Source organism: Schistosoma haematobium, chromosome 1 (genome assembly GCF_000699445.3).
Source record: "Schistosoma haematobium chromosome 1, whole genome shotgun sequence".
Classification (NCBI taxonomy): Eukaryota; Metazoa; Platyhelminthes; class Trematoda; order Strigeidida; family Schistosomatidae; genus Schistosoma; species Schistosoma haematobium.
In genome coordinates this window covers 70,772,302-70,792,188 of record NC_067196.1, presented here as the reverse complement: position 1 = coordinate 70,792,188, position 19,887 = coordinate 70,772,302, and the positions used below count along the sequence as shown (strand labels likewise).

General features: G+C 30.9%; 1 protein-coding gene across 1 annotated transcript in view; it reads right to left on the bottom strand.

Annotated features, from left to right (window-relative positions):
* The window catches only part of MS3_00002015 (uncharacterized protein), a 38,406-nt gene extending 29,411 nt beyond the window's left edge, over window positions 1-8,995 (bottom strand). The window contains exon 1 of the mRNA XM_012939393.2: window positions 8,280-8,995. The gene's annotated coding sequence lies outside the window, so the exon portion shown is untranslated. The remainder of the gene's footprint in view (window positions 1-8,279) is intronic.
* Between the last annotated feature and the right edge of the window lie 10,892 nt (window positions 8,996-19,887).

The window sequence follows — 19,887 nt, the reverse complement described above, 5'->3', positions numbered from 1 at the left end:
TTAAGCTTGTTTTTGGTTGTTGTTGTTGTTTTTGACAAATATGTTATTTACAAACTGAATGCATATAATTGTAGGGAACTTGGTAAAAATAAATAAAGATATATATCTAGTGAAAATGATCGATTCCTATGTAATGTACAACTAGTTGTTGTGCAGATTGAATTATAAACAAAATATGGTTTCTGATGTTCGTCTTCTTTAAAAAAAAAGAAGAACGATTATCAGAACAGACCCGGAGTTTTTGTTTATTTATTTTAATAATATCTTATCAACCGTACATAAAGGTGTATAACATTGATTTCGATTTTCACAATAAAAATAAAAATAAAACTCTCACATTTGAACATAAATGAATGAAATAGACAAATGAGATGTAGGCGAAAAAAGTAATGACAATATTCAAAGTAATTTAATCTGGTTTATATTGAGAGAAATAGTTTGTTTATATAGAAAATATTGAGATAATTATGAATTCGAAAAGATGAAGTGTTGAAGAGTGATATGTTTTGTATGATTTTTGATTTCAAGTCAAAATAACTAAGTGTAAATAATATTTTATACAGGAATTTTGTCGTAAATGAGTGTGAATAATCTCAGAAGGAGCTTTGTGGATAATATGGTAATTTTAATAGTTGAGATCATGAGTCAATTGAAGTTAGATCACCATAGACAAGCTGGAATCACTGTAAGGCTGTTTCGTTCTACTGTGGGACTCTTGATCAGTACGCATTCACGATCCTGCCTTGCGACATAGGTTCTGGGTTCAAAACTCATGAGGCGTGATCGTGGACACGCACTGATGAAAGCTCTCACAATAGGATAAAGTGGTCACCAACTGCTTCCAGGTCTCCTATTGTGGTGGTCTAGCTTCAATTCACTCATGATCTCAACTATTGAAATGAAAATGAATCTTCACAGCACTTGCACCAAATTGATTAATTACTTTACACCTTTGATTGATGTTCGTTGATGTGAAGCAAGATTTCATAATTCTTTGTATTCACTGGCATAGATAATGAAATAATCAAACCAGTATTGATTGCTAGTTAGACTATCTTTCACATATGAACTAGTCATTGATAAAATGATCAATAATTAACGAGTCTAATATCATGGGTCGCTCGAATCCCATTGATTGATTAAATGGTATGATTGATAAACTGGTTAAGGCAACTGCGAGTTGAACAATCGTTAATATTAACATTGTTTGTACAAATGCAGTTTGATGGAAATAGATACGAATATTGGACTGTACAGATCTCTAAGTGTTTACTTGTAATAGATCATTTTACTTTTTTAAAAAACCATAGTTATAAATGCAGCTAATGAAACCATATAAACAAGTTATAATAATCTAGAAGTCTTTAATGGCGTTTCACCACTGTTTGTTTGTATAGACCAACAAATATTTCAAAACAATTATAGAATTTTAGTCCAGAGTGAAGACGTTATGCAAATAATATCCTGTAATTTTCCTTATTAGTTAGTTTTGGATTTTTGTTAACGAGGAATTGTTTTTCAGTCAAAGAAATGACATCATTCTTATTTGTTCAGTATGTAAACAATACTAATATAAATCTGTAGCTTATTCTATAGATAATAATACGTCTATAACAACCGAATCCTGGTATTTGTTTATGATTTGAGTAAATTACATCGAACTAAATAGTTGTATCATCTCAACTGTAGCTTTGATGAATATTACCAGAAATTTTGCAGCAGAATAGAAGGTACCACATAGTTGGTCAACGTTTTTTAATCTCAAAAATGTATAATACTGACTGAGTTTATTAATCAGCTTACATTTAGACTGTGTCATCCTAATCATATTTACATCAAATCAACAACTTAGGTCAATTTATCAACTGATCACTAGATACTTATCAATAGTGATCAGTTATTCGTTTACGAATTACGTCATGAATCTAAATGCTTTTTCATTGAAGCATAAATGAACTGAATGATTTAATTTATCCAGACCACATTATTATTAGACTGATCGGTCAGCCATTTTTAAATGTCATTATAGTTAATATCAGAGGTCATTAAGTATACATGAAGAATAATGGTGGTCTTTTTGTGAAATTCATTAGCTAACCTACTCATAATTGTCTAAGTTATAAAAATTAATTATTAAACATGAGACAAGAACATCTTATTTGATTGCTGTAAGACCCGGTTGTGACAAAAATGAAAGCAAAAACTACTCTTCATATTTTATCCCGATAAGCTCTTTTTTTATTTCATTCTATAAGGTCTTACTGTATATTAGATAAAATAGATCACAACTCAGATTACGAACCAAACATACATGTTCTTATTAAAATAAACTGTTTGTATGAGATAGAAATAACTATATTAATTCGGAAGTAATAAAGAATATACAAACTAGAATTCCAACGTATAAACCCCAGTAAAAAATGAAGTCACAAAGCTAAACATGAAGAATCTATGATATCAAATCCATCTTTAAAGTACCAAAATGATTTTAACATTTAAATTTTTACACTGTTATATATCTAATCATTGATTTTTTAAAAAAATCACATGTAGTAACTACAATCTTCAATAAATTGTGCGCCAAGTTTTACATGGTTCAAAGCTGTGATTTGAGACATAAATATATTGTATTATGACAATAAGATATGAAGAATTTATTCCATTAGAAAAAACGTATCGACTTTTTTGAAATACAAAATGGACAAGAAAACAAATTGTGAATCCTTTTTTTCTATAGACAATGTGAAATATGCGCATAACTATAGTTCACTTACTTACTAGAATAAAAAAAAACAACTGATAACTTCATATGTTTAGACAAATAAGTATGTAATAAAAACAGACATTCAAGTTGAGAGAAAATGTGAATTAAAATTTAAAAAAAAGAATTGATAAATAGCTTATTTGTTATTAGATGGTGGTTGGAGGTAGTCAACAGGAAATCCTGGACACGGGTTTCGTGCTACTTGGCACTCGTCAGCAAGATCAGATAGCCCAGTAGTAACGTCTCTGAATGTGAAGCTGAGTGACACGGGATCAAATCCGTCAGGGAGCACCAGTCTCCTCAAGATTACAGGTACACCTTGTTGACGAGTGCCAAATAGCACGAGACCCGGGTCCAGAATTTCCTGTTGACTACCTACAACCACCATCTTATCTCAACATAGTGCACGCAATGTTGACCTACCTAGACTAGTTTCCACATTGCAACTTGGTCGATAGCATTCGATCTGCACTAAGAAGGACCTGACACACATGACATTGGTCACCACTCAGTGACTAATACATTGCGACTACACCTCAGTCTTATAGAAGGTCGGTCGCGGCCCGGATAGCCCAGTAGTAACGTCTCACAGCCCAGTGATCAATCAGTTGTGGGCTGATTTGTTATTTATAAGTGCTTATATAAAGTTTATGTGATCTTTATGTAATCTTTAGTGATCTGTTTCATTGCTATGTAATATCAGTACAGTAAATAAGAAAACGACTAAAACTAATTATATTGAATTAGAACCTATTGTCAATTTTAGTTCAATCTAAATTAGAATTTTATCCAAATCTTTGAGTTGCCATATTGATCAATTAGTTTGTCAAGTAAATGTTTAGTATCAGAAGGAATTTTGTGGAGATTGTAGTTATTTCAATAATTGAGATCATGAGTCAGTTGAAGCTAGACCACGACCATCGAAAACCTGGAAGCACTGAACGGCCGTTTCGTACAATTTTGGGACTCCTCAGCCGTGCGAATCCACGATCCCGCTCCGTGTCGCATAAAGACAGGTACCTACCTCAGACAATCGAAGATCGTTGCACAATTTCGCGTTTTGGTCGAGGTTAGACATTAACACCGTTGGATGCTAGCTGGCTCAGTGGTCTAAAGGTTAAGCACTGGTGCGCAGGTCTGATAGGTCCTGGGTTCGAATCTCGCGAGGCGGGATCATGGAAAAGTCACATGCTGGGGTGAAACAGCCATCTAATGCTTCCAGGCTTTAAATGGTGGTCTAATATCAATCGGTTGAAGATCTTAATCAATAATTAGGAAGTTCATTTAAAATAGGTCAGAATGATTTGGAGTAAAGTGTCCAGTCGCAATCAGTAGAATAGTTTTATAGCAAAAATGAAAATGCAAAAGAATTGTGTGAGTAAAATGCATAGTAGGAGAATTTCATCTTGTCAATTGAGATGATAATAATATTGTTGTGTGAATATAAAATGTAATAAGGATGGCGGGGGTGTTACCAATGTAATTACGATAAACCAATTGGGAATGATGGATATGAAGATGAAGATAGAGGTAATCAAATAATAATAATGTTAAGGGGGCGAAACGGAAGGTGGTAAGAGGCTTATAATATTGAGTTTAGATATCCGGTGATCGAGTCGTAGGCCAAGATAAACCTAGAGCCTTGATATACCTTTTTCTGGATACATAAGTTTGGTTTTCTGGAGTTGATCCAGATTTCCTCGGCTATGTATAGTAGCAGTAATCTAGCACCTTCAAGTGGATATTTGGGAACTTGATATAAAATAGAGAAAGCTTCCTCTATTTTGGTGTGATATTCATTATCTACCAAGTGAGAAAGGATAGTGCTGTCAATCAATTTAGTGACTCCTCTTCCCAACCATGTTCATGAACACGCAAGGATAAAGCATTCTGAGTACGGCCTATGTAACTAGTCCCACAGGAGGAGTTGAATTGATATACACACATGGAGGAGTCCATCTTCAGTAATCTATTCTTGATTAGTTGTGTGAGTACTGGTTTAGTTAAGAAAATTACATGTAGCTTAGCGGCGTGAAACATCCTTTCAACAGATCTTTTGAGTCGACGTGTTAAAATATCACCCACTATTTCCACTTTAAACTCCAGTCTCATATATAGAGTTTTTTTACTGTGCCTTATTTTGACCTTTGTAAAATATGACAATAATTATGGACTTATGACTGTAGAGTCTGATGTTGAATTTATTGAAATAAATTGAAGATTAAGATAGAGGTAATCAAATAATAATAATAATAATGTTAAGGGGGAAAAAGGAAGCGTGTAAGAGGCTTATAATATTGAGTTTAGATATTCGGTGATCCAGTCATTGGCCAAGGTTGCGAATAACACACTTTTCAAGTGTATATGTCGTAACAGATGGAAACGTTCATAATTTTTAATATATATAGCATTTTCACGGATTGAAATCATGAGTCAGTTGAAGCTAGACCACCACTGAAAACCTGAAAGCACTGGATCGTGGATGCGCACTGCTGAGGAGTCCCATACCAGGACGAAACGGCCGTCCAGTGCTTCCAGATTTTCAACGGTGGTCTCGCTTCAACTGACTCATGATTTCAATCTGTAAAAATTTCTAAAATCTCTACAAACCCCTTCTGATATATAACATTGTCAAATTCATTAATACATGCCTTACTTTGGCCTTTATAAAATATGACAATGGTTATGGAGTCTGATGTTGAAAACAATTATTCGCTCAAAAATTCTTCATTTTTGATTAATCTATGGGGATTTTTAATATGCTAATATAAAGTGATTGATTAAAATATTAATAAAAAGTAAATATACATAAACTTGCATTAAAATCTTGTTTATTTCAAAGTAAATCTAAAATGTTCGAAGAAACTGAACTACCCACAGTAAGATTATTTACATAATTGATCAAATTGATCTCAAATATACATAATTAATATTAATTATAATGAAATGAAGATGGATATCAATAACTGAACAAATAGTCAAATTATTAATAAGAAAACATGAGTTATGTTATTAAACATAATAGTTAAGATTAATGCTTATTTTGTGTGAATCTATATGTTTACAATAGTAAAATTGACGTTAATCATGACCATTATATTTTACAAGTTTGTATCTTTCATGATTTATGAATATAGTGAAAATTCCCATTATGATATTTAGTAAATAAAGAAGGAACGAATCGAACGTAGAAATTTCTTTCTATGCCGATGGCACGATATCGATAAACCATTTTCTTACTTTTTCCACTTTTGTTTTTCTTGTTTTTTGAACTTTGTGTTCTACATATTCTCGACATTCATCTCTTGATTCTTACACAACTACTATTCTACCGACCATTCATCAAAATATTTTGTTCATTCTCTTTTTCATATGTTATGCAACGTAGCAACTTCTTGATTTTAGAACAATTACTTTGATTAGAATTAATTCTCTTTCTTCCAATTACTAAATGTTAATTTAAATGTCATTATTTAATTATTACGTAACGTATCCACTCGATGAGTATTATTTCATAATTATAAATCATGTATATACAATAGTGTAGAGACATGATGAAAACCTTATTGAATAGAGATTTCTTCGCTTGATTCGTTCCTTCTTTATTTATGAATATCTTCTCTTTATCATGACATTCATCACGTCTTTTATTTTTGTTCACACTACATTTTTGTATGATTTTAAAGAATTTGCGCTTGATAAATAATTTGGAATTGAAATAATGAATTCACTTTTTCTATAAACCGTCAATTTTATTTGAAGAAAAAAAAAAGTTTTTTTTGGTTTAAACTCATACGTCGATAAATAGAATGGAAGATTAAGTCATTACATATATTTTTGGATAACACTTTATATTAATTTGCTTATATCGAGGCGATCCGAACAGGATGCATATATGGTATTATGAGGCTGAACAATTGGTTAGTTAGTTATTGTTTTTTATTATATATATTTAGCAAGTTAGCTATTCAATGATATGTGTCAATTAATTATCATGAAAAATTATTCCAATAAGAAGCATAACAAACTATTCTGAAGTAAACTTCACCACAACTTACTACTAGTATAAACAATATGATATCAATGTACAATGACACTTATCACATATTCAATGGTGTTTAAAAGAGTTAAAAATAATCACAGTGTCAATTCACAGTTAAACATCTATTGATTCAAAGCAATCTTATCAATGAAGAATATTTCTGAAATTATTTATGATATTTACTTTAAGAATACTTAAGAATAGTTTTCTTTACATTGAAAATTATTACCGCCCAACTTGTTTGTGTATAATTTATACAATACAAAGTTTTATTCACTATATATATATATATAATACCGCTCTAGTAGATTTCTATTGGTCAAATTTAAATGATTAATACTAATTTCGGAGACCATTCTATCGGAAACTTAATAGCAATAATGAGGATAATAACATTAATCAATTTAACCTAGAAACCAATTTTCTTTTCTTTTTTCCTTCCAAAACAAAATACATTAAAATTAATTGTTTCAAAATAATAATTAACTTTTCTAAATAACCATGTATACGTTGAAAAAGAACGATACATTAATTATTAACCATAAATAAACTTCAATTATAAAGTTTATTCAAACTTAAATAATAATAAGAAGGAAAGAGAGGTGTTCACTCTTCCTCTTCTTTTATATATTATATATGGTAAATAAGAGTAAAGTCAAGTGACATATAAAAAAGGGTTTTTATAGAGATTCGAAGAGACAGTATGGATTGATCTTAGCTCAACAACCATTGAAAACCAGGCGACATTGATTTCTGGAGTTCTAGTGAGTAAATCTAACAAATAGAGTTCAATCATGTAGAATACTAATCACTTACTCACCAATGCTTACGCTTTTCTCAGTTCAATGATATGTAATTATTATATTAATTTATGAACCAGTTCAGTGTAGTTTTTTCCATAGTATTGTAATCTCTGAGATGTATAGCTTAAATACGAAGTCTTTATTTTCTATATAAATTACTTCAAATAGACGTCGGCACTAGTAATCTGTTTTCAGAATAGCAATGAACGCTGTACCATTAAACGTAGACAACCATAAAGATACATCTCAACTAATAGTTTTCATTATTATTTATTCATAATATAAGTTATTTGAAAATATATGATGACATGAGTCAGCTCCTTTTATATGATTAAGTCAAACGTGATTTCAACCTCTATCATGCTTGTTTCATTTGAAATTGTATTTATCTAAATCATCAGCTCTAATAGCAGTAATTATATTCGAATATTTTGTATTTATATTATATAAAACATAATAGTGGGTTTATCACTAAGGTGGAGTTATTTTCCCGGGGTTAGATATATAAAACTTTTCTTGCGTGCAAATGTATCAGTTTTCTTAGTTGATTCATAATTATCTACATTAATTAACACCCATTTCATAATTAATCAAACAGGTACTTTAGCATAAATTATTACTTTGTCAGAAATACTCAAAAATGACTCTTATCTCCAAGTTAGAAACTTACTTAAGAAATATAGTTTTAAGCTATTTATTGATCCAGTAATTTGTATTTTGATTTCATTATTGTGATATCTTCAAATAGGTTGTGTAGTGATCCCAAAAACTCAATCAACTTTATTTGTATAAATTCACAAACAACCAACTTAATTTAACTGAAAGAATCATTTGTTAGAGATAATCATTTAAAAGGGGTAGTAACATATAAGCAATATTTAATCCAATAGGCTGTTTGAGGATAACTGATTAGTTAACAGTACTCTGTATTCAAATCACTCTGGTTAACCGTCTGTGATGGAGTTGTTGACTAACAAACTGTAGTTATTTGTAACTTTTGTGATAATCTGAAGCATTATGTTCAATTGTTCTATTTATCTTCTATACAAAAGATTTACCGTCTACTGTACCAAAGCCCATATTGTAGCGAACAAGAACACCAGTGGGAACAATCGAACGTATTTGACACACAATTACAGGACTTGTTAATAAAATCTAACAATCACAAAGTAAATACTTAATTTGCAAAATGTCTCAAAGTGACTCAGACTTCATTGTTCTTGCATTTTCAAACAAATTGCATTCTGTTTCGATTTTTTAATGTTCGATCCTCTTGTCTCTCTGCTGCCAGACATTGTGTTCACAACTAACATCATATACTACTTATGTTAATATAAGTAGCACACACCACAATATAATGATGGATTTATGCTATCATTTTTGCTGCATCTGTTTCTATTATCATTAAAATTATATCTTGTTTACCAATGACAAGTTCATTTTTATTACATCTATGTTTAGTATAGTATATTCAGTCACTGATGACATAAGATAATTTTGCTTCTACTTACGCATACATTTCATGATTTACACTAATAACGACATTGTTACAAATATCCAGTTTAAATTAATGTGGAAATAACGTCATTTCGGAAAACGTATGTAGTTTTGCCATTATAATCTATGAATTTGTATTAGATTGATCAGGCCTGTAAACTGGGGTGAATTTCCTAGTCGTTTTCAGAGTGTATATGTAGTCATTAATTACTGGTTACGATTCTACCAAAATCTTTTGTCATTACAAGTCACTGGTGATTTTGTTTATGTGCAGTACAAGAATATAAGAATACAAGAATAAGAATACAAGAATACAAGAATAATATTGGTTCTCATCTTGCATGGGATGTTATATTCAAAAAAATATTGACAAATCAAGTTACCCAGTCTTTCCTATGTAAGGTAGAACTGGGAAAATGTGTTCATCAATTTAACTTTCCATATTCCATTAGCACAGTATAAATTAAATTGTCACGGCATATCTCAGTGCACTGGTGATAGTAACAGTATCGATTATAACAAAAAAATTGGAAAACATATGTCTAAGTGGAATAAAAATAATTTTTTAAGGTTGCAGTCTCGGTCGCTGTGTTAAGCACACACAGCTTATTCTAGCTTTCGGACAGACCAGTTAATTCATTTTACTTGAGTCACATTTTTACCTTGTTAATTATTTGCTTGCCAACCTTGATGGTTTTATAAGAGTGTAAATGTGTGCACTTCATATCTACAACTTATTTTTGTTTGGCTATAAATATCGGTTCACTCTTAGCTAAATCGAGTTGGCTCACTCGTCCTCTCCATTGCTTCATTTTCCGGTCAACGACTGTACAAAATATACTTGTTCAAGAAGCCATTATTACATTCGATTTATTTGATTCCGTTATTCACCAACGCGATTTAAGTCGATGATTATATACGAAAATTGGATACACGTATATTTCAATAACAATCAGAAACGATTTAACTAGAATCAGATATAGGGCCACGAAGAGGTAATTTGAAAACTCAGGATCTATGAGATGACGAAGAATGGATGCAGCTATGCCATGACGAACTATTTCATACTATATCACTGGAATTCTCAAGCATTTGCTACAATAAACATACGAATCCAGACCAGGTAGTTTGTGCTTACCTACACTGCTCAGTCAAACCATCAACGTTTTTATCGACTGTTATAAGGATAAGAAGAGACTATTTCACATTCAATTATGAGCCAAGCAACAAAGTGTTTTCTTAAAACTCAATCACTTTCAACTCCATTAGCTTTTACAGATGCGTTTAAATTTTGATTTGTTGATTAAGTCTGTCTGTGATTAAGGAGAATGATATGTATGTATGATGCATATTTAAATGGATGCCTGTTGAGAAGACAGTAAATGTCAAACAAGGAAGACGAGAGGAATGTTAGTAGACAAAAATTGAAAATATTGATTTGTAGCAGTAGTGTGTACATTATTCACACACCTTGGTAGACGCGTGTACGCGTGTGTCCTTGACAGCTTAACTATTACATTCACTGACACTAAATATAATTTTGTCTATGTCATTTTAAATTAAAGGCATAAAATAAAGCTGAAATGCATAGTTAAAAGTGATGGGATATCTATCTATAGTTTCTAAGTTCCAAAAATTTTAAGTATTTTCTAAAACGAACATGATAAATGGAACATAAACACCAACTTTTGTACATCTAAAATATTCTTTTTTCATCATGGCTACTAATTTCTCTTCACTGAAAGTTTTATTGTAATTGGTTACCGCTTGAGATTTAAAAGAGTATTTCTTTTCATTTCTTGATGGAATTTCATCAAATTTGAGCATGTGTAGCTATTTATTGCATTAAGAGATCAGGAGCAAGTATGCATTACAAGTAAGGACTTGACAGACACTTCACTCTGATGCCACCACAATCAGCTTGTATCACACAAAAGGATATAAAACATCATCTATAGTAAGATATATCCTTGTACCATGTAAGTGATTATTTATATCCCTGTTTGGGTACAGCCATTTTATAGTACTATGATTGCACAACCTTTGTTAGTAAACGATCAGTAATCATGGCTTTTCTGCAATTGAAAGTTATATAAATGTTGACTAATAATCTGGTTAGTAATAATGACAATTCAATATAGCTTAATCCTAATAAATTCAAATGTTCAAAAATACTTGGCTGTTAAGTTTCACTTTGATAACAGAGAATTGTAGACGTAACTTATAACGCAATGGAATAAATTGGGAAATAATTGGAAGGCTCTAAGTATTGAAGAATTATTTCAACTGAACGTTTAAACTATAATGCAAATAAATCAACAGACAACTAAACTTGAAACCTTTAAGTATCAGAGCAGAGATTGTACATTTAAGCTCTCCATTTCGACGTGATGGTAAGCACATGATATCAGTATTTTTTAATCTACAAAACTATTTTAAAAACCATTGAAATCATTCGCTACAAAGAAAGATTATCATGTGAACAGTTGCAAAGCAAGTTGTTTAATGAGGTGCATCATGTTGATATAAATTCAGAAACTAACACAAAGTAATTGGATGGTACATTTCTTTCAAATATCGTTAGCATTGGATATCTGTGTTCCATAAATCAAAACAGTCGTTTAATTTACCGACTTTATAAATCATTTATTTCTAACCAGTTATTTATCGGAATTCCAGAAGAAGTTAATTTTTTAAAATCATTGTTTGCCTAGCTTGTTATCAAACATTTCAAATACTTTTGACAATGAAATAACATCCAATTATTTTAATTAGGTTACATGATTTGATTAAATTAACTGTCCTGAAGTAGATTAATTATAGAAATGAACATAATTAAAATTAGTCAAGAGTTTTTTGATGAAATAATCTGTTTGACGGTGACTGAATCTGTAATCACCTGAGACAAAAGTAATCAATACACGTGTCATTGTTCGATAAAGCTTTCTGTGACAACCAATAGTTTTTTCGTCACTAGTGACTTAATTTATTCCTTAGCTTATTCCACCAAAATGATCTTGAAAATCTTGACAATTATTGAAAGTTTAGATGGCTACACTTAAAACAAAAAAAAAATCATTTTTGTTTGTAAATGGCGCTATTAGATTGATTCTTATTATATAAAGTTAAGTATTGATCCGTCCTATAACATTTAATTCAGTCGCTTGTCATGAGTGTAGAACATTCAGGGTAGACTAATCAATAAGATATGGTCGACAATCAAAGTAAAACAGTGTTTTCGCTTGTTTTTAAGGCAATTTGAAAATTGCTTATTAACCGATAATCTAGTTTATATCTATTTAGAATGAGTTTGTCGAAAAAATTCAAATAAGTAATATGCAAAATAACTACAAAGAATTTCCAAGTTATTACACTTGTACCGTCGTAAGTTAAAACACTTTCCACGTGGGTAGTGAATAAGATCTATAATTACAAAAAATGCCTATCGTTATTTTCTTCAAAACTTAGTCTCTTATTCATTTGTATTAGTTGTATGAATCTTCTAATTGATATTTATGATTGCAATTGATCAGTCGCTTCTTTTTAATCTCTTATTGCAACGAAAATCTCATCATGGTACATTCCATATATTCAAGGTAGTTTTTGTTTAAAATAGCTAAGAGTAATAAGATGAGTAATACTAACCATTTCAACCTAAAACACATGTCATTTTCAATCTAGGACTAATTTCAGATGACAAACAATTAGAGGTTGAGAAAAACGAAATGCAATTTGTCCTCGTTTGTGGCTGTTGAATATTAAACGCTCCAGAGTTTGTGAGTTATTCAAATCAGGAAGTACACGTAATTAGGCATAAATAGTATCATTAAACCATTTATTAGCAAACCAGTGGTCTGAATTTTTAACTCTACTCAGTTTTCTATATTTCGCGACGATTATCCAATGGGGATTTTTTTCTTTTGTTATAACCAGTAAAGTTGAACTCCATTGGTTATGATTTTGCACCTAAATGTTAAGAATCTGTATTAAAGCTGTTCACTAGGGTACAATATGAAATAGTTTCATGTTAGGAAGAGACAACTATTAAGAAATTTTCTGATTTTTATTAGTCCTATAGCTGATATCAGGATACGATGAAAAATATTATTTTGAAAAGCAATCTCCAGAACCCGCATATCTGAGAAGATGGTGGCCACTATCAAAACAGGTTAAATTGTCTCATAAATGTGAATTAAAGTAGTCTAATTATTTGTAAGCTTTGAAAATTTGTGCCAGTTAGTGTGAAGTCTAGAAACTTAATGGATCATTGTAAATATTAATAGTGTATGTAAATAATTGGTTTTGCAAATGGTGTTCTAGAGGTTAAGCGTTTCCGTGCATGGCCGAAGTTCCTGGGTTTGATTCCTGCGTGTAAGATCGTGGGCTCAGACTGCTTAGAAGCACCATACTAGGACCAAACGTCCATCCAGTGCTTTCAGGTTTTCAATGATGGTCTAACTAACATTGATTCGTGATTTCAATGACGAAAATAAATGTAATGATTTCAGCCGTTTGGTATTTTATTATCTTTATAAAAATGTTGATTTTAGTTTGTTCTTCCTGAATCTACCGGAGGAAGTAAATTTTCCCTTGACTTGCCTGTCTAACTGAGTAAGAGAAGTGGTTAAGCTTACTAAGTCTACTAGTGAAAGTCAATTTACGGTAAATACTGAATTAACATTACAATTTAACTGGGATTGAAGTATACCGTAGGAACATATCAATTGAAACATAGGTCAGCAATGGGAGATCCTCGCACTTAGAAGCAACTAATGACACGTTGTCTAGCCTTTGTGCTAGTAACCAAACTGAAAAGTGTTGAACGGGATTTGACCGGGACTGACGACTCTATAGCATTACTTTTATTTCTGCCAAACGAGGAATGGTTCTGTAAATGTATTTGTCTGAAAGGAAGGAAGTAATTTCATAAATTTCTCAATAATGCAATTCGTTATTATGATGTTAGGTGATCTGCATTTGAATCTCATCGATAATATCAGTCCCAATAAATCTGTATGCTCACCTTACTGACGAGTTCAAACTAGCACGAAACTAGATTTCAAAGTATTTTTACAATTGCTTTCAACTTCACGATATAGCTGAGCGATATTTTATTCAGTATTTAGAATCTTGTGTCAACGCATTCAAGATTATTTGTGATTATCAGTTACTATGTAAGACTTTTCAGTTAAGTGGATGACGAAGCTATGTTAACTACCAGTATATAACTGGATCAGTTGTTCAGTTATCAATGAGATTAACGTTTTAATGGATAGGAAATAATTATTACCACTGACCACTGAATATATAGCCTCGGTTAATTGAGGATATCCAAAATGTCATAATAAATGTTTGTGATTAAGATCATGAACCGATTAATATTAGACCACCATTGAAAACCTGGAAGCAGTGAACGGCCATTTCGTCCTATTATATGACTCCTCAGCAGTGTGCATCCATGATCCCTCTCACAGGATTCGAACCCACGGTCTTCGATCCAGTGCTTCCGGGGTTCCAATGATGGTCTAATATCAATTGGTTCATGATCTCAATCAAAAACACAGTAATCTTCACAATCCTGTACTGATAATAAATGTTTAATCAAATCGTTTAGGAATCAAATTAATATTCGTTTATCATTATTTATTAATTACTTGTAGGCATGTCGACAAACAGAAAAGTGTAACCCAAAAAAGCTAATCAAAATTTCATTACATTATGTGTTTATATAAATATTTGGTTATATATTCTGTCAGTCTAATCTGAATTCCTTTATATTCAATCATGGTTATCACATTGGAAAAAAACGGGTTTTTACAATTTCTTTTTCCTTGATATTCAAACGTCAATCTTGATGGATGAACATGTTAACTCTTTAATAAAAAACAAAATATATCCGTAATGTAAACTGCCAATGAAGTTTTAGTATAACTATTAATAATAACAATAATTAAGATTAATAATTTTACTGTAACTGCTCCTAATATCATGATTATTGATAAAACAACACTATGTTATGTGAGTTTTTTTAGTTGGGTAATAACTACTTTTTTTAAACTTTAGTTTTGCCAACTATTTGTAGATGTACTGATATACAGTTTGTCTAAATTTGTATCAGTAGGATTGAACAAACGGTATATCCTGGGGTTCTAGTGAGAAGCAGTGATTAATGGACTGCAACCAAGTCTGTTGTCAGATAGTAGCTCACTGAAGACAATGTTGGACGGTGGCGAAATCTCGTGGATTGGTTGAAGAAACACATTAACGCCATTGAATGTCGGTTCAGTGGTCTAGCGTCTGCGTTCGCGCACGAGACCGATAGGTCCTAGGTCCGAATCTCGTGAGGTGGGATCGTGGATGCGAACTTCTGAGGAGTCCCACACTAGGACGAAACGACCGTCTATTGCTTTCAGGTTTTCCATAGTGATCTAGCTTCAATCGACTCATAATCTCAACTATTGAAATTACTATTATATCCACAAAAAACCCTTCAAATATTTCTAATTGTAAGATTTATGTATAAGAAATAGTACAACACTCATTTATGACAAATTGTTTGAAAAAATATAAAAGAGGAACTTGATGAACCATCTGTATTGTTTTTATATATCAAAATTGGTTATCATATTGAATTGAAATAGTATACTTCAATTAGATAATTCTACACTGTAAGTTTTGGGAAATGTGAACAATTTATTAAATTATTAAATATAACTTGTAAGATTAGAAAAGCTTTTAATGAATATTACAAACTGGAAATTGTTTAAACATTCACCAAGAATGTGGACTTTATCTGTGATGCAGATTCAATCTACTAATGAACTCAAACTATAGAAATTTAATGTCTCCATTTTCCTCTTTCAACGATTATGACTAGCAATATTAGAAGTGTTTGTATTAGAGACTGAAAATTATGAAGTTTTTGATATTAAGAGATTTTTATCACCTTACCATTAGCATATAATAATAGAGATATTTTAAAATCTAGTTAATATAATTCTCACACTATGTGATTCGCAACTCCAAAATTACCTCGACTGATACTGACAACTTTTTGTTTCGTTACTTAAAATTATATTCTGTCATTCATTTCATATTAAGTAATAATACTTGAATGAATAATCTTAAAGCAGAAACTTGGTATAATTATATTAGAATCCATTCATATTCAGTAATAGTTTATTATTATCATCGGTGTAAAAAGAGGGGGAAATTCTAAGTCAATTTAATCTACGTCTCTATTGTGTCTCATAACATAATAACCATTTTTGGCACAATATAAAGAACAATAAATAAAAATCAATGGATTCGTTTATTGATATTCATTTGAAATATTTTTTCTATCACCTTTATAATTTAAATGATTTAAAGATAAATATGTAGTGAAGCCTACACACCTTTCTCCCATTTTTTTAATACTAAAATATCGTACGTTATATAAAATGTATTTCTGCAATTAAGATACCAATATCGGTAACTATAATATGTAATAAATATGAAACATATTTCGCATATTATAAAAGGTAGAAAACTTAAGGAACATATTTATAACATAATACGTACACCTTTAGAATTTGAATAAACGTATGTACATATATTTAGTACTTACAATTTCATGACATATTTTGTTGCCATCTTAACAAAACATCTACATTTGTGATGAAAAATATCTGATTCGAAATAAACAAACGTTATTTACTTTATCAGTATAGGGATTGTGGAGATTATTAAGCTTTTGATTAAGATCATGAACCGCTTGGTGTTAGATCATCTTTGAAAACCTGGAAGCACTGGACAGCTGTTTTGTTTTATTGTGGGACTCCTCAGCAGTGTGCATCCACGATACCGCTCGCGGGATTCGAACACCATTAGATGCCGGCTCAGTGGTCTAGTAGGTTAAGCGTTCGCGCGCAGAACTGAAGGCTCTGAGTCCGAATCCTGCGAGCGGGATCATGGATGCGCATTGCCGACGAGTTTTGCAATAGAATGAGACGGCCGTCCAGTGCTTCCACGTGTTCATTTGTGTTGTTTTTTATCTTTAATCTAAACTCTGAATTTATTTTTTCTTAAAAACTGTTGCAGAAGAATTACTTACATTTTCTACTCCTGTATAAAATTTTCAAATGGTCAAAAATAAAAGAATTCTTGATAATCAGTGTTTCGTAACCAATTTTTAGGTGAATACATTAATTTAACTCAATTTTGCTCACGCGTAATTATCTTACATCGAACTATAAAATATTGTTAATTTGGTTAATTGTTTAGATTCATACAATAAAGCTACAAACTAGTGCACATCGACGATCTGATTCTAGAACTCTCCAAGGAATATCAAGTCTTTTAGTGAAAGGGTTAATTTTAGAGTTGACATCTTATGATTTACATTTTTATCTTTAGTTAATTTTGAATATGGTACCATGATTATCCGGTACAGACGGTGATGTCTATTTCACACTTGAAGTGATTGCGTTCATTGAATGAAGTTTCACACTAGAACTTTTCAACGTTTTTTCGAATTGGTCACTGATATGCACTTTATTACAATAACATTAAAGAACACATTGTCTCTAATACGAATATAAACGTTATTTGTTATTGTCTAGGTATAACTATAATTTTTGAACAATTTGTTGAAGTTATGTATACATGTTATTTAAAAGTATGATGTATTACATTGGTCTTTTCCCGGAATAATTGTTATATATATTGAATAAAGCCATTAATAATAATAATAATAAATTCATAATGGTAATTACCAAATGGTCAGTTGCTTTCACAAGTAGAAGGGTTCATCTCAAAACTTTTAACCACAAGGGTAAGAATTTTTACAGAGTCTCAAGGAAATAAAGTGCACTTTGATAGTTGGTCTTTGGAGTAAAACCGTACAACTAAGTGGGATAATGGTTTATTCAGTTATAACTTCTTTCGATACAACCTAATTTCTATAAAAAAGTTATATACTCACAGTGTATAAAATCATTTTGAGAAAGGAGAGACTTTGATTTATGGACAGGTTGAATATTAAAGTACGTACTATGCTATTTTCAATCAACCTGGAGAAATGTTGGAAGCGGTGGGAAATTGGGTATTCTGATGCGCTCGCACTACATATTAAATAGTAGTGCAAAGTATATATAAAGTATGATAGTGGTTAATTAATAATTTAGACCATAACTTTACTTTCAGACCTTTATTAGTACTTAGAAAAATAAACTTCTTATCAGCGGTTTGAATTTTTCGTTTTTTTCAATAAATAAATTAGTTTGGTTACAAGATTTATTTTATCAATTCAATAGTTATCAGAATGAGGTTTTTGTGGATATTGTAGTAATTTTCAATAGCTGAATTAAAGCTAGATCACCATAGAAGAACTAGAGGCACTGGAACGCCGTTTCGTCCTAGTATGAGACTCCTCAGAAGTGCGCATCCACGATTCATGAGGTATTTCTCAAAATTCTAATGAAAAGCCGTGGCCAGTGGAGTTCAACCTTGTCTATAGTAGAGGCAGTTACTCACTGAAGTTAATGATGGACGATGGCGCAATAACGTGGATTGGTTGGAATTAGACATTGTTGCCGTTGGATGCCGTTTCAGTGGTCTAGAGGTTAAGCATCCTACCACAAGACCAAAGGTCCTGGGTTCAGATCTCGCATGCAGGATCGTGGATGTGCACTTCTGAGGAGTCTCAGACTAGGACAAAACGGCCGTCTGGTGCCTCCAGGTTTTTCATGATGATTTAACGTTAATCGACTCATGTATCCATTTTTTGTAACAGGCATATTGTTTTTAGAAAATTTATATTTTCCTAACTTTTCTTTAATATAACACAATAATGTTTCATTTTCAAAACAAAAATTGGATGAAGTTCATGTTGAATAATATTCATTCAGTTTTCTTTACAAAAACTACTAGTAATCAACTAAAACTAAACATCTTGTCAGAGGATGTGATTTCTATCTTTATTCTTCCTTTTTTTTTGTTTTTGCTTTTTGTGAAGAAATTTAAACTGAAAAAGTAAACAAATGTTTACATTCTAAGTGTTTTGAGCACATACACATGCACTGATGCACCATCTATATATATATATATATATATATATATATATATATATCAACTTAATGCAATCTCATTGATGGACATTTGGTTGTTATTTTAAAAAAATTACCACATGATGTTTTGAAACAGATAAACAGTAGTGATAGTAAAATAATAAATTTTAATAAATATAATAATATGATATACTTCGTAGTGTTAGTTGCAATAGTAATAATGGTATATATAGCAATATTAGTTGTTGTACGTTTAGTAGTTTTAAGCATAACAACAACAATAGTAATAATAATAATAATAATCAGTTGTGCATATTTATTGTAAAGAAATCCTATATAAACAATGCAATATTAGCCAATCAGAATAAAGGATAGATTTTTCATCTTTCAAGTGTTCAATTTTTATCTTTTTTTTCCCAAAAAAAATTTTAATTTTACGTTTTGCTCTTTTTAACTTCCGTTAAATAAGTGAATTACACAAAAATAGGAATTCGGCTAATAAAAAAAGAAGAATGGTTTGTTGAAATGGAGAATAATAGTAATAAGTAATGTGTATTATTTGATACTTGTAGAGAGAAGAAATATAAACGTAGAATTGTTTACTTTAAATTTTTTCTTTTTTTTTTTACAAATTTCATGTCTTAAAATAACTTAAGAGTAAAAATATGTAATTCTCGTTTCTCTTTTTTTGATTTTTTTAAAAAAAAAATAAAGTAAATTGTATTTAAATTA